Below are 11,668 nucleotides of genomic sequence, written 5' to 3' on the forward strand. Positions count from 1 at the left end.
TCCCATTACATCCCACTGCAGTCTGGCCAAATCTTTGAGATTTGTAGCACCGCAACGGGTTAGGAACAAATGGGCCAACCTTAAGACACACATAGACTGTAAGGATATACTCAGGTAATTCTGGAATACTAAATGTTAGAATAAATGTTGCCGATTTTTCCAATCTGCCATTGACTCTCCTCACATAGTTCTGCACTTCAGTGACACCCATATTTTTCCATTCTTCACGTAATTCTGCGGGGTCCACCTCCATTATATCGGAGCAGGTAAACACGCCCTTACTAAAGTTAAGGATGTTATGCAACTCAGCCTCAACTGGGTAGTCATCTAAGGCCTTACATCCCAGAAGCTTAGACATTTTGTTTGAATTAGCAGTTTCGACTATAAGTTTTCCATTACAAAGTCATTTGAAACTTTTTAGAGACCCAGCAATACCTTCCAATGCCTTGTGAATATAGAAAGTGGAGATCTTCTCAAAGGTTCTCCCTGATCACTTCATGACAATGAAAAAATGGAAATGAGTGCATGGCATTGTTGGACAGGAGGTCCTGTTCGGGGAAGTTCGGCCGCCAAGTGCAAGTCTTATGTCAGTCGACGCCACATTGGGTGACTTGAGCACTGGTGATGATAATGACAATACAACACCCAGTCCACAAGGGGAGAAAACCTACAACCCAGCCGGGATCGAACCCGGGCCCGCTGCACATGAGGCAAGCACGTCACCACCAAGTGAAGCAGGTGGACACAACAATGAAAGTTTTATGGCCCACTAATGCCTTGTTACTATGATTCTGAGACTTATTTTCGGAGGAAAGACCACCTCAGGCAGGATGAAAGTGCCAGTGTCTAAATGATGGTCCTTAGGGCCCCTCTGCACATTCTGGGTGAAATGAATGCCATGTTGTTCCAGATTAGCCATAAGGTCATCATCACACTGGAAGAGAAGGTCCCCATGGAAAATTACACCCTGTGTCATAATAAGTGACTTGTGAGGATCGACAGTCATGGGAGTGTCTTCTAAACGGTCAATAGGTCCTCAATATGTTCCACAAAGAAAAGGGGTTTGGTGGCGGCAAAAGTTCCCCTTTCAGTCCTGGTATAGACCTGGAACTGTGGAAAGGGTTCGCTGAAGACGGCAATCCTGGCCCTTCTCCCAGAACGTAGTCACAGAGGGTAGCAGCGCGAAGAAATAGGAATGGAGACAGAACTATGCCGAGGAAGAGATGCAGTCGCAGAAGAGTGGCCAGTCACGGGGCTCAGCCAGGTAAGTACATAACACACGGACTGGCTACCAAGTTGGTAATCTAGCAAGGATGCAAAAGAGCTATGGTGGGTAGGGAGGGGAATGGGGGAAAATGACAAGGAAGAGGAAGAGAGGAACCCACACCAAAGATGCTAGAGAGGGAGTTCTTCCCCATCTGGCTCACACTACAGATTACAAACTTACTGATAGAGGTCAAACCCTTAAGAGGGACCAAAGAAGAAAAGCCAAAAAGGAGGAGGGAAAGCAACCAAATAAAACCACGACAGGAAGAAAAGTCATGAGGATAGCCAGGCCAACATAAGAACACCATGAGAGGAAAAGGAAGGGGCAAAGGGAAAGGAACAAGGACAGGGAAGGAGAAAGAAGGGGAAGGTACAGCAGCCCGGAAAAGAATAAAGGCTGCAATAGCTATGGGAGCTGTGCACGCCACACACATACCCACAAAAAAACAGTGAGCCCCCTGGGGGGACAGTGGGATCCTTGCCTTCACTAGGAGGGTAATCAAGGGACTAGTCCAAAATGCGCCAGTTGCCAGCGATACCCCACAATGGTGTATCAGGTCCAGGTCCAGCGTCTGTAATGTAAAAGGTGTCACTGAGCTCCGAGCTGTATGCAAGACTCCTGTAATCTACATGGGACTGGAACTATGCTTTTTAGAAATGTGGTAGAGTAGAGTGGTCCTCGCCTCAGTTGGTGTTGCTAACACATCAATGAACACTGAGGAGCAACTAACATGCCTGCTTTAGTTGATGAAGATCAGGAAACCATGTCAACTGGGCATCAAAGACAAGTCCCAAAAAACTATGAGAGTCCACTGCAATGAAAGGTTGGCCATCAAGATACAGACCCAGATGAGGATGCACTGTACAGCATTGACAAAATACATAACACAGGTCTTGGCAGCCAAACATTGGAAGCCATGAGTGAGAGATCACGATTAAGCACTGTGAAACACTCCCTGCTGTCTGTGTTCAAGCAATGACCATGGTGGACAAACAAAAATAAATGTGAAAGCCATCACCATTACCAAGAGGTGGACACCGTAGGTCCCACAGCTGCCACCAGACCATTGATAGCCACTAAGAAGAGAGGGACACTCGAAACAGAGCCCTGTAATATCTCATTCTCCTGCATATGGGACATTCTACGGGAAGTGGCAACTGTTCCTGAAAAGTGCAACGTGAAGAAAAGTTCTGGATAAAAATCAGGAGCAGGGCATGAAGGCCACTTTAATCTAAGGCAGCAAGGATGTGGTGGTGCCATGTGGTACCACAAGCTTTACGTATATCAAAGAAGACTGCAACCAGGTGAAGACACCGAGAAAAAGCCGTTCGGCTTGCAGACTCCAAGAGGACTAAATAATCGCAGTAGAGCGGCTTCAGAAAAAACCATCCTGCATTGAAGCCAAAGGGTTCTGGGATTCAAGGATCCAAAATAGCCTTTGACTCACCAAATGTTCAAGTAACTTGCAGACGGCATTCGTTAAAATGATCGGACAATAGCTATACATTTAAAGAAGCATTTACCAATTTCAGAACTGGAATAACGACACTTTCTCGCCATTAGGAAGAGATTCCCCCTTACCCCAGAGACAGTTAAACAAGGCAAGTATATGACGTTGGCTAGCCAGCGATAAGTGTTTAATCATTTGGTTGTGCACCTGGTCCGGCCCACAAGCCATGTCAGGGCAGAAAGCAAGGGCACTGGCGAATTCTCACTCACTACATAGGGTGTTATAAGGCTCCAGATGCTGCGAATGAACGACAAAGGGAGTCATTCCAGGTGGTGTTTGAGAAGATGGAATGCACGCAGATAGTGAACCAATGCTGAGGATTGGCCAAAATGCTGAGCAAAATGCTCAGCAATTAAGTCCAGACTAGTGAAGACCGAGCGAGGTGGCGTAGTGGTTCGACACTGGACTCGCATTCGGGAGGACGACGGTTCAATCCCGCGTCCGGCCATCCTGATTTAGGTTTTCCGTGATTTCCCTAAATCGCTCCAGGCAAATGCCGGGATGGTTCCTTTCAAAGGGCATGGCCGACTTCCTTCCCGTCCTTCCCAAATCCGATGAGACTGATGACCTCGCTGTCTGGTCTCCTTCCCCGAAACAACCAACCAACTAGTGAAGAAAACACCATTCAGGGAAATTCCTGGAGCACCTGGAGGAGGACAGTGGCTAAAAATGTGCCTGACCTTTGCCCCTACAAATGAAGGGGGAGTATGTGGCCCTATGGCAGTGACATATTGTACCCAACAAATCCAGTTATGGTGTTTAATTAGATACTGGGCATGGGCATGAAGCTGTTTGAAGGCCAGTAGGTGGTCAAGAGATGGATGACATTTGTAGCATTGGAGGGCATGTTGATGGTCTTTCCAAGCTGCAGCAATTTCGGGGTTCACCAAAGGATAGTCTTCGGTCGGGAAGACTCTGAGGAAGAGGGAATCACTGAAGCAGCTGCCGAAACGATGATGTCAGTCAAACGGAGTCATCAGTGCCATTGTGTGGTGGAACGGATGGGTTGACAGCCACGGAAAAGGCATTCCAATCCACATTAGTAAAAGCCTACCTGCAAAGATGTCCAGATGAGTTATGCTGAATAAAAGATAAGACAATTGGAAAATGATCACTGTCACACACATTGTCATGAGCTCCCCGCTGAACAGAGGTGACAAATCCAGGACTACAAATGGAGAGTTCAAAGGGCAAGAAAATGCCGTATGCTACAGTAAAGTGTGTCAGAGCTCTAGGACAGAGATCAAGCTGCGCCAGCAGGTCTTCAACAATACTGCTCCATTCAGTGGTCACAGTATCACCCCACAGAGGTTTATGGGTTTAAAACACCCCAAAGAAAAGGAAGGGAGGAGGAAGCTGTTGAAGGAGGGCAAGAAGAGCAGGGAGCATAGGAAGCCAGTCAGGGGGGAGATAAAGATCATATATGGTTACTGCAGAGTCTAAGTGGATCCGAATGGCCACTGCTTCCAGTGCAGTTTGAAGAGGAACCCAGGAACTAACAATGTCTGTGCAGACCAATGTACAGACATTATCAAAGACTTGTAAAGGGCTGATCCGATTCTGGCAGAAGGAACCACAAAGAGTCAGCAGATGAGTACTCACGAAATAAGACCTGCAATACAAAACAAGCTACAGAGTAAAGAAGATGGTGCAATTCCAGAAGGCAACAACAGTAACAATTACAGTTCCACTGGAGGAAAGTGGCACAAGAGCCTGCCTGGATGTCGAATGGGCCAGAATCAATCACTGTGCCAAGTCAGTGTCAGTCACTGGTAAGGATGGAGTGAAGTACACGGATGCGAGATTGGACCCTGACTGAGAGGAAGGGGACAACACCCCCTGGTGTGTCTGAGGAACCTCGTCTCATAACTTGCACACCTTCTTCTTCTCCTTTAGAATGCAAGAGGAGCTGTGTTCACGAAGACAGCAAGTCACAGCAATATCCAAATCTGAGAGAGAAAGAATGGCCTTGAGGTCTACAGAGTGTGGGTCTCCCATCCAGCTCCAAGTAGAGACTTCTTGTCCTGGAGACGCCAGGGAGGGGATAACTAGAGGGAGCCCCATCACAACAGGGTGCCACAGAAGACGGTTTCTTCTCTGACCAAGAGAAAGGAGCAGTTCCATGATGGGAGGGAATGGGAACTGTCCGAGAGAAGGAAAGGTGCAGGGGACAGGATGGAGCTCTGTAGGAACAAGGGAAAGGAAAGGACACAACAGGAGCAAAGGTATACATTAAAGATACTGGGTGGAGATAGTTGAATTTCTGTTGAGCCTCTGTGTAGGACAGATGAATTCCTGAGTCTTCCTTTCCTTTTTGTAGGTGGGCAGTCCAGTGAACTTGGAGAGTGTGAGCCAGAACACTTCATGCACTTGAGTGGTGGGATGCAAGAACTCCTCACATGGAGAGGAGGGTCACCACAAATAGGATTTGTGACACATCGTGGAAACATGTGACCAAGGTGGGATATAGGGCTTCAAGTTGCAGTGGTACACAACAACCTTTTTCTGGGAGGATATACCCCTCAAAAGCCAGAACGGAAGTGTCAGTATCAATGTGCTGTGCAAAAAAAGTGAAGAAATCTAAAAAGAAATGATTGTCAGAGGAAATGACTCACAACATACAGAAATTTCAAAACAACCTTCAGTGAAATTAAAAGCCAGGGTGGTAACATTAAGAGCACAATGGGAATTCTCCTGTTAAATGTAGAGGAAAATGTGTACAGGTGGAAAGAGTACAATGGAGGCATCTACGAGGGCGAGGACTTGTCTGATGGCGTGAAAGAAGAAGAATCATGAGTCGACAGGGAAGAGAGACTTTGGAGGACTTAAGACAAAATAAGGCAGGAGAGATTAATAATATTCCATCAGAATTTCTAAAATCATTGGGGGGAAGTGGCCACAAAACAGCTATTCATATTGGTGTGTAGAATCTATGAGACTAACAATATACCATCAGACTTTTCAAAAGACATCATCCACATGGCTCCAAAGATCATAAGAACTGACAAGTGCAAGAATTATTGCACAATGAGTTTAACAGTTCACGCATCCAAGTCGCTGAGAAGAATAATACGCGGAAGATAGAAAAGATTATGTGACTTACCATACGAAAGCGCTGGCAGGTCGGTAGAAACACAAACAGACACATACATACACACAAAATTCAAGCTTTTGCAACAAACTGTTGCCTCATCAGAAAAGAGGGAAGGAGAGGGAAAGACGAAAGGAAGTGGGTTTTAAGGGAGAGGGTAAGGATTCATTCCAATCCTGGGAGTGGAAAGACTTACCTTAGGTTCGTCATTCCCTCTCCTTCCCTCTTTCCTGATGAGGCAACAGTTTGTTGCGAAAGCTTGAATTTTGTGTGTATGTATGTGTCTGTTTGTGTTTCTATCGACCTGCCAGCGCTTTCGTATGGTAAGTCACATCATCTTTGTTTTTAAATATATTTTTCCCGCATGGAATGTTTCCCTCTATTATATTGAAGAATGGAAAAGGCAACTGAAGATCTATTACATGATGATCAGTTTGGCTTTAGGAAAGGTAAAGGCACCAGAGGGGCAGTATTGATGTTGTTGCTGATAATGCAAGTCAGACTAGAGAAAAATCAGGACACATGCATAAGATTTGTTGACCTGGAGAAAGTGTCCGACAAAGTCAAATGGTGCACGATGTTCAAAATTCTGAGAAAAAAAAGGGGTAAGCTAAAGAGAAACACGAATAATATATGATATGTACAAGAACCTAGAAGGAATGATAAGAGTGGAAGACCAAGAATGAAGTGGTCGGATTAAATAGGGCATAAGACAGGGACACAGTCTTTCGTTTCTACTGTTCAATCTATACATCGGAGTTGCACTGATGGGAATAAAAGAAAGGTTCAAGATTGGAATTAATATTCAAGATGAAAGGATATCAATGATAAGATTTGTTGATGGCATTGTTAGCCTGAGTAAAAGTGAAGAACGATCACAGGCTCTGAGGAACAATCTAATGAGTACAGAATATGGATTAACAGTATCAAAGACAGACAATAGTGAAGCGAAGTGGTAGAAAAGAGAACAGCAAGACATTTACCATCAGGATTGGTGACCATGATGTAGATGATGTTAAGGAATTCTGCTACCCAGGCAGCAAAATAACCCATGACACAAGGAGCAAGAACAACATAAAAAGTAGATTAACATTGGCAATAGGGGAATTCCAGGCCAAGATAAGTCTTGCTAGTAACAAACACAGGCCTTAAGTTTAGGAAATAATTTCTGAGAATGTAAGTTTGGCATTTGGAGCACAGCACTGTATGGTAGTGAAACATGGACAGTGGGAAAACAGGAACAGAAGAGGACTGAAGCATCTAAGATGCGGTGCTACAGAAGAATATAGAAAATTAGGTGGGCTGATAAGGTAAGGAAAGAGGTGGTTATCCACAGAGTCGGTGGTGAAAGAAATCTATGGAAAACACTGACAAGAAGAAGGGACAGGATGGTAGGACTTCTGTTAACACATCACGGAATAACTTCCACAGTACTGGAGAGAGCTGTAGAGTGTAAACACTGCAGAGCAAGACAGAGATTGGAATACATGCAGCAAATCTACTATGAAGTGAAGAGGTTGGCACAGGAGATGAATATGTTGCAGGCTGCAGAAATTTGTTGAGGGCTGCATAAAACTAGTAAAAAATAAATAAATAAAAAAAAATAAAAAATTGTATGGTTCCTGGAGCTTGTGATTTAATGCCCTCACTATCAGTTTCTGTCTCATTCATGGGTGACTGGACACTAACTTTGGTGCCACTAACAGCCTTTACGTACAACAGAATTTCTTTGGGTTCTGTGAGAGATCATTTCACACTATGCTACAATGGTAATCACTACAAGCTTCAAACACTGGTCTCTTGACAGCCAGACACATTCATTAAACATCTCTGTATCTATAGGCTTATGTTTTATTTTACACCTACTGGACACATATCTATCAAGTGCATGGCCAACTGTTCTTTTAATCAAGCCTTAGTTCCTCTACACTGTCCTGTCCTGTGCTGAAACTTGCAAGCTCAGGCTGAGATATTACACTACTGCTTCTTTATTTTACTGAAAATATAATGGAAAATCCAATTTGAGACATCGAAGATTATGGAAAGGATAGACTGCTACTCACCATAAAGGTGATACACTAAGTGGCAGACAGGCACAAGGGAAAGACTGCTACACATCAAGCTTTTGGCCAAAGCCTTCATTAGAAAAGAAAAAAAATCACTTGCATTCAAACAAGCAACCATATCTGATACACACATGACCACTATCTCTGTCAGCGCAGGGCAGACAAACTGAAATGAATGGTAGCAACAACTGGGTGGGGGGGTGGGGGGGGGTGGGGGGTGGGGGGAAATAGCACTGTATGGGTGGGGGAAGAGGAAACAGTGATGCCTGACGGAAGCCTGTAAGTGTCAGACGAGGTTGCCTGGTTCAATGTCAGGAGGCTATGGGTGAAGGAGCGAAGGGAAAATGGGCGAGGAAAGGAGAAGAGCAGATAAGGAGAAAACATCATTAGGTAAATTGACAGACAGCAGTGCACAATGAGGGTGAGGGGATGCAAGTTGGGAGGAGATGATAGGACAGGGGTTGGAAATTGTTGGGTGGAGGGTGTGGAGGCAATAGGTTTCCGTAGCTTGAAGCTGGGACAATTTTTGGAGTGGAGAATGTATTGTAACGATAACTCCTGTCTATAGTTCAGAAAAGTGGTGGTGGTGGGAGATGTGACCATAAATAAAGTTTGTCTCTCAATCAAGTGGTATGCTTTTTTGAAGTTATTATGTTATTAAGATAAGTTATTAAAAAGTCTACAAGTATGCACTTTATGTCTAAAATTAAAAACCTGGATAATAGACAAAATCCATATGAATGTCTTAAAATGGCAGACAGTGTAAGAAATCACAAAATAATGTACCATTTCTTATTAACTTTAATGAAAGGGTTATTGATAATAAGTCAAAGATAGAAGGTATTTGTAATGATTGTTTGTTAAATGTAGTAAAGACAGTAAGGTGACAGAGTTTAGTAGAAAAACCAAAGCAGTATTTTGAGAATGCTAAGATTTTATATGGTACTAACACCCACTTCCTAATCTAAGAAAAGAAGCCCATATGAAGTTGATGGTATTTCCAATAAAATCATATAAACAGAACCATTCTCTCTGAAGTAGATAAAGCATCATTGAGTTGGCCTTTTTTTCCCAGAGAGAGCAAAATGTGAAGTTGTTTAAGATTATGGGAGTGATATCAACATCTATTCAATCAGTTGCCACATTCTACAAGGATTAAATAATACAAACCAGACCTGTTTTTTCTGTGACCTATCCAAGGCATCTGATAGTGTAAACCGCAACATTTTGTTACAAAACAAAGATTTTATAACATTACTAATAGATAAACTACAAAAAGAATGCAGAAAACTGTATATCATAATTCTTCAAATTTAAATAGAGGATTTTCTTTTAGGGTGAGGGAAGAGGGGGAGTGGCAGAGATCAGTAATGGAGTTACACAAGGTTTGATACTACATCCTCAATCATATGTTAATGATATTCCATTTAATACAAATAACACAAAATTAGTTCTTTTTACAGTGGGCAAGTACTGTAACAAATCCCAACTGATACACCACAATAGAGGAAATTGTAAGTAATGTGTTTAGATGGATTATTGAATGGTCTTCTCCTAATAGTCTCTCAGTCACTTTTCAGAAAAAGAGGTATATTCAATCCTGCATACCAAAAAGTACAACACCAATGATTAAATTTAAGCATGTAAGGAATTGCAGAAGTACACAAGGCAGAATCTGAAACATTTCTGCATGTACATATTAAAGAGAACTTAAACTAACCTTCTCAAACAGCTCAGTTCACAAACTTTCACAATTAGTGTTACTGCAATTCTGGGAGAGAGGCAAATCAGTAAGTTAACACACTTGGTTTATTTTAATTTAGGAGCAGCTAATTTTGTATGTAAGTGTATCCACCATAAAGAAAGAAAGAAAGAGTCTTCATTGCACAACAGCATTAAGAATAATATGTACTAATGGTCACTTCTGAGCATCTTTTTTCTATAACCGTTTAACAGGTCAGTTATTTTAACTACTGCATCAATGCATACATTTCTCTAGTGAAACTAGTTGTAAATATCATACACAATAGAAGGAATATATCCATAATTACATTACTTCAACAAAAACTGATCATTTCTCTACACTAAAACAGACCTTGGTTCAGAATGGGATGAATAATGTGCAGTCTTTTTATCACTTGTCCTATGACATTTAATGACTGACAGATAGAAAATCTAAAGTTGGAAGTACGCTGAAGGAGAACAAAAAATTAAGTACACTCATTGGGAAGCCTTGATGGTGATTTTAGACTCAGTACTCTACCGAAACAATATTCACATCAGGTAACTAGTTAGCAAAAAAAGACTGTTGATTTGTTAGACGTAATATTTATATCACGCATCTAAAAAGTGTTAACTGTGTATCATACTGGCGCTACCTGTTTTAAAGACATATAGCGTACATTAAACGTCAATCAAAGGGTAGACCTCCACTTAAAACACAATGAAGCGTTGCACTTTATACACGCACCGGAAAACCAAACAAAACAGCCAGTTTAATTTACTTCAAACGGTAGGGTTCATACCTGACTTTTCTCGTAGTGCTTCAAGTAGCTGTCTAAAAGTTGTACGATAAGTCCACTCCTTTACATTGTAGGAATAAATTGGCAGTTACGAGAAACCACTCCAAGTTTACACCTATGCCGCCTCTATACGACCTGTCAAACGCAATGCCGACCAGCAGTTCCAAAACAACCGACAGTCACCACCTGGGGGGCGGGAAATGCAAATTAAGCGTTCTACATGTAGTTTGCATTTTTCTGTGCTCCTTCCCAGTACTCTTCCGTTCACTGTCTGCAGTTGAACCCTAAAGCAAGTCTGTGGAAGAGTTTAAACGAAGACATAGATGTGAAAAGCGATTTGAAGATAAGATCCCTAAGCGTGGCAAAACTTAAGTCATATTCAGTATAATATAAATTTTCATGATGTTCCCTAATTTTTTGGAAGATATGCAAATGCAAAAGAGCAGCGAGCGAGGTGTTACAGTTTCAAAATGACTGGAACCGCGTTCGGGAGACTGAGTTCAAATCCACCTTTGGCCATTCCGATTCTGGTCTTCCATTCATCTATAATAAAGGTGGTCACACATGTAACTACAGTATTGAGAAACTGGATGACGAAGCTCTTTACGAAAGCATCCCTTTCGTCTCTCCACAGCTGAAGCATAAATTTGTGCTTCGCATATTTGGAGCTCGGATGACGACGATTTTCTCGTTTTGACCGGCTTTGCCACTGTGATGCGAAAAAAATGAAAGAGGAAACGTGATATGTTGTGTAAAGCCTGTTTAAAGAAACGAAAAACTTATTCTCACATTAAGTTACTCTGTGAGTAGCAGATATATACACATCACTTATATCACTCTTACACCTCTGCTTACGAGAGAAACTCTCTATCGGATCCCCCTCAGATTTAGTGGTAAGATGGTCCAGTGGACAGCCGTGCAAAACCGAACACAGATCAAGCACGAAAACAGGAAGAAGGTGTACCGAACTGTGAGAAAAGAAGCAAAATCTAAACATTGAACGGTCCAAACTCAAGATGTTCAACATCGAGCGAATATTAGCAACGGCATCGTGGGTATATGGGGATAATGTTGGACTGCGAAAGGGGAGATCCGTGTTCAAATCTGCATTTATTTTCACAAAATTGCGAATTTTCCGTTCGGCTATTGACGTGTCTGTTCGCTGTATTCAGATTTGTGCCTGTGTCGTGGTGTAACGTCCGATTGCAACAG

General features: G+C 42.6%; 1 protein-coding gene across 1 annotated transcript in view; it reads right to left on the reverse strand.

The window, feature by feature from the left end:
* Positions 1-10,644, reverse strand: part of LOC124605380 (fatty acid hydroxylase domain-containing protein 2) — a 210,669-nt gene extending 200,025 nt beyond the window's left edge. The window contains exon 1 of the mRNA XM_047137020.1: positions 10,460-10,644. The gene's annotated coding sequence lies outside the window, so the exon portion shown is untranslated. The remainder of the gene's footprint in view (positions 1-10,459) is intronic.
* Positions 10,645-11,668: the final 1,024 nt, after the last annotated feature.

Source organism: Schistocerca americana, chromosome 3, assembly GCF_021461395.2.
Source record: "Schistocerca americana isolate TAMUIC-IGC-003095 chromosome 3, iqSchAmer2.1, whole genome shotgun sequence".
Lineage (NCBI taxonomy): Eukaryota > Metazoa > Arthropoda > Insecta > Orthoptera > Acrididae > Schistocerca > Schistocerca americana.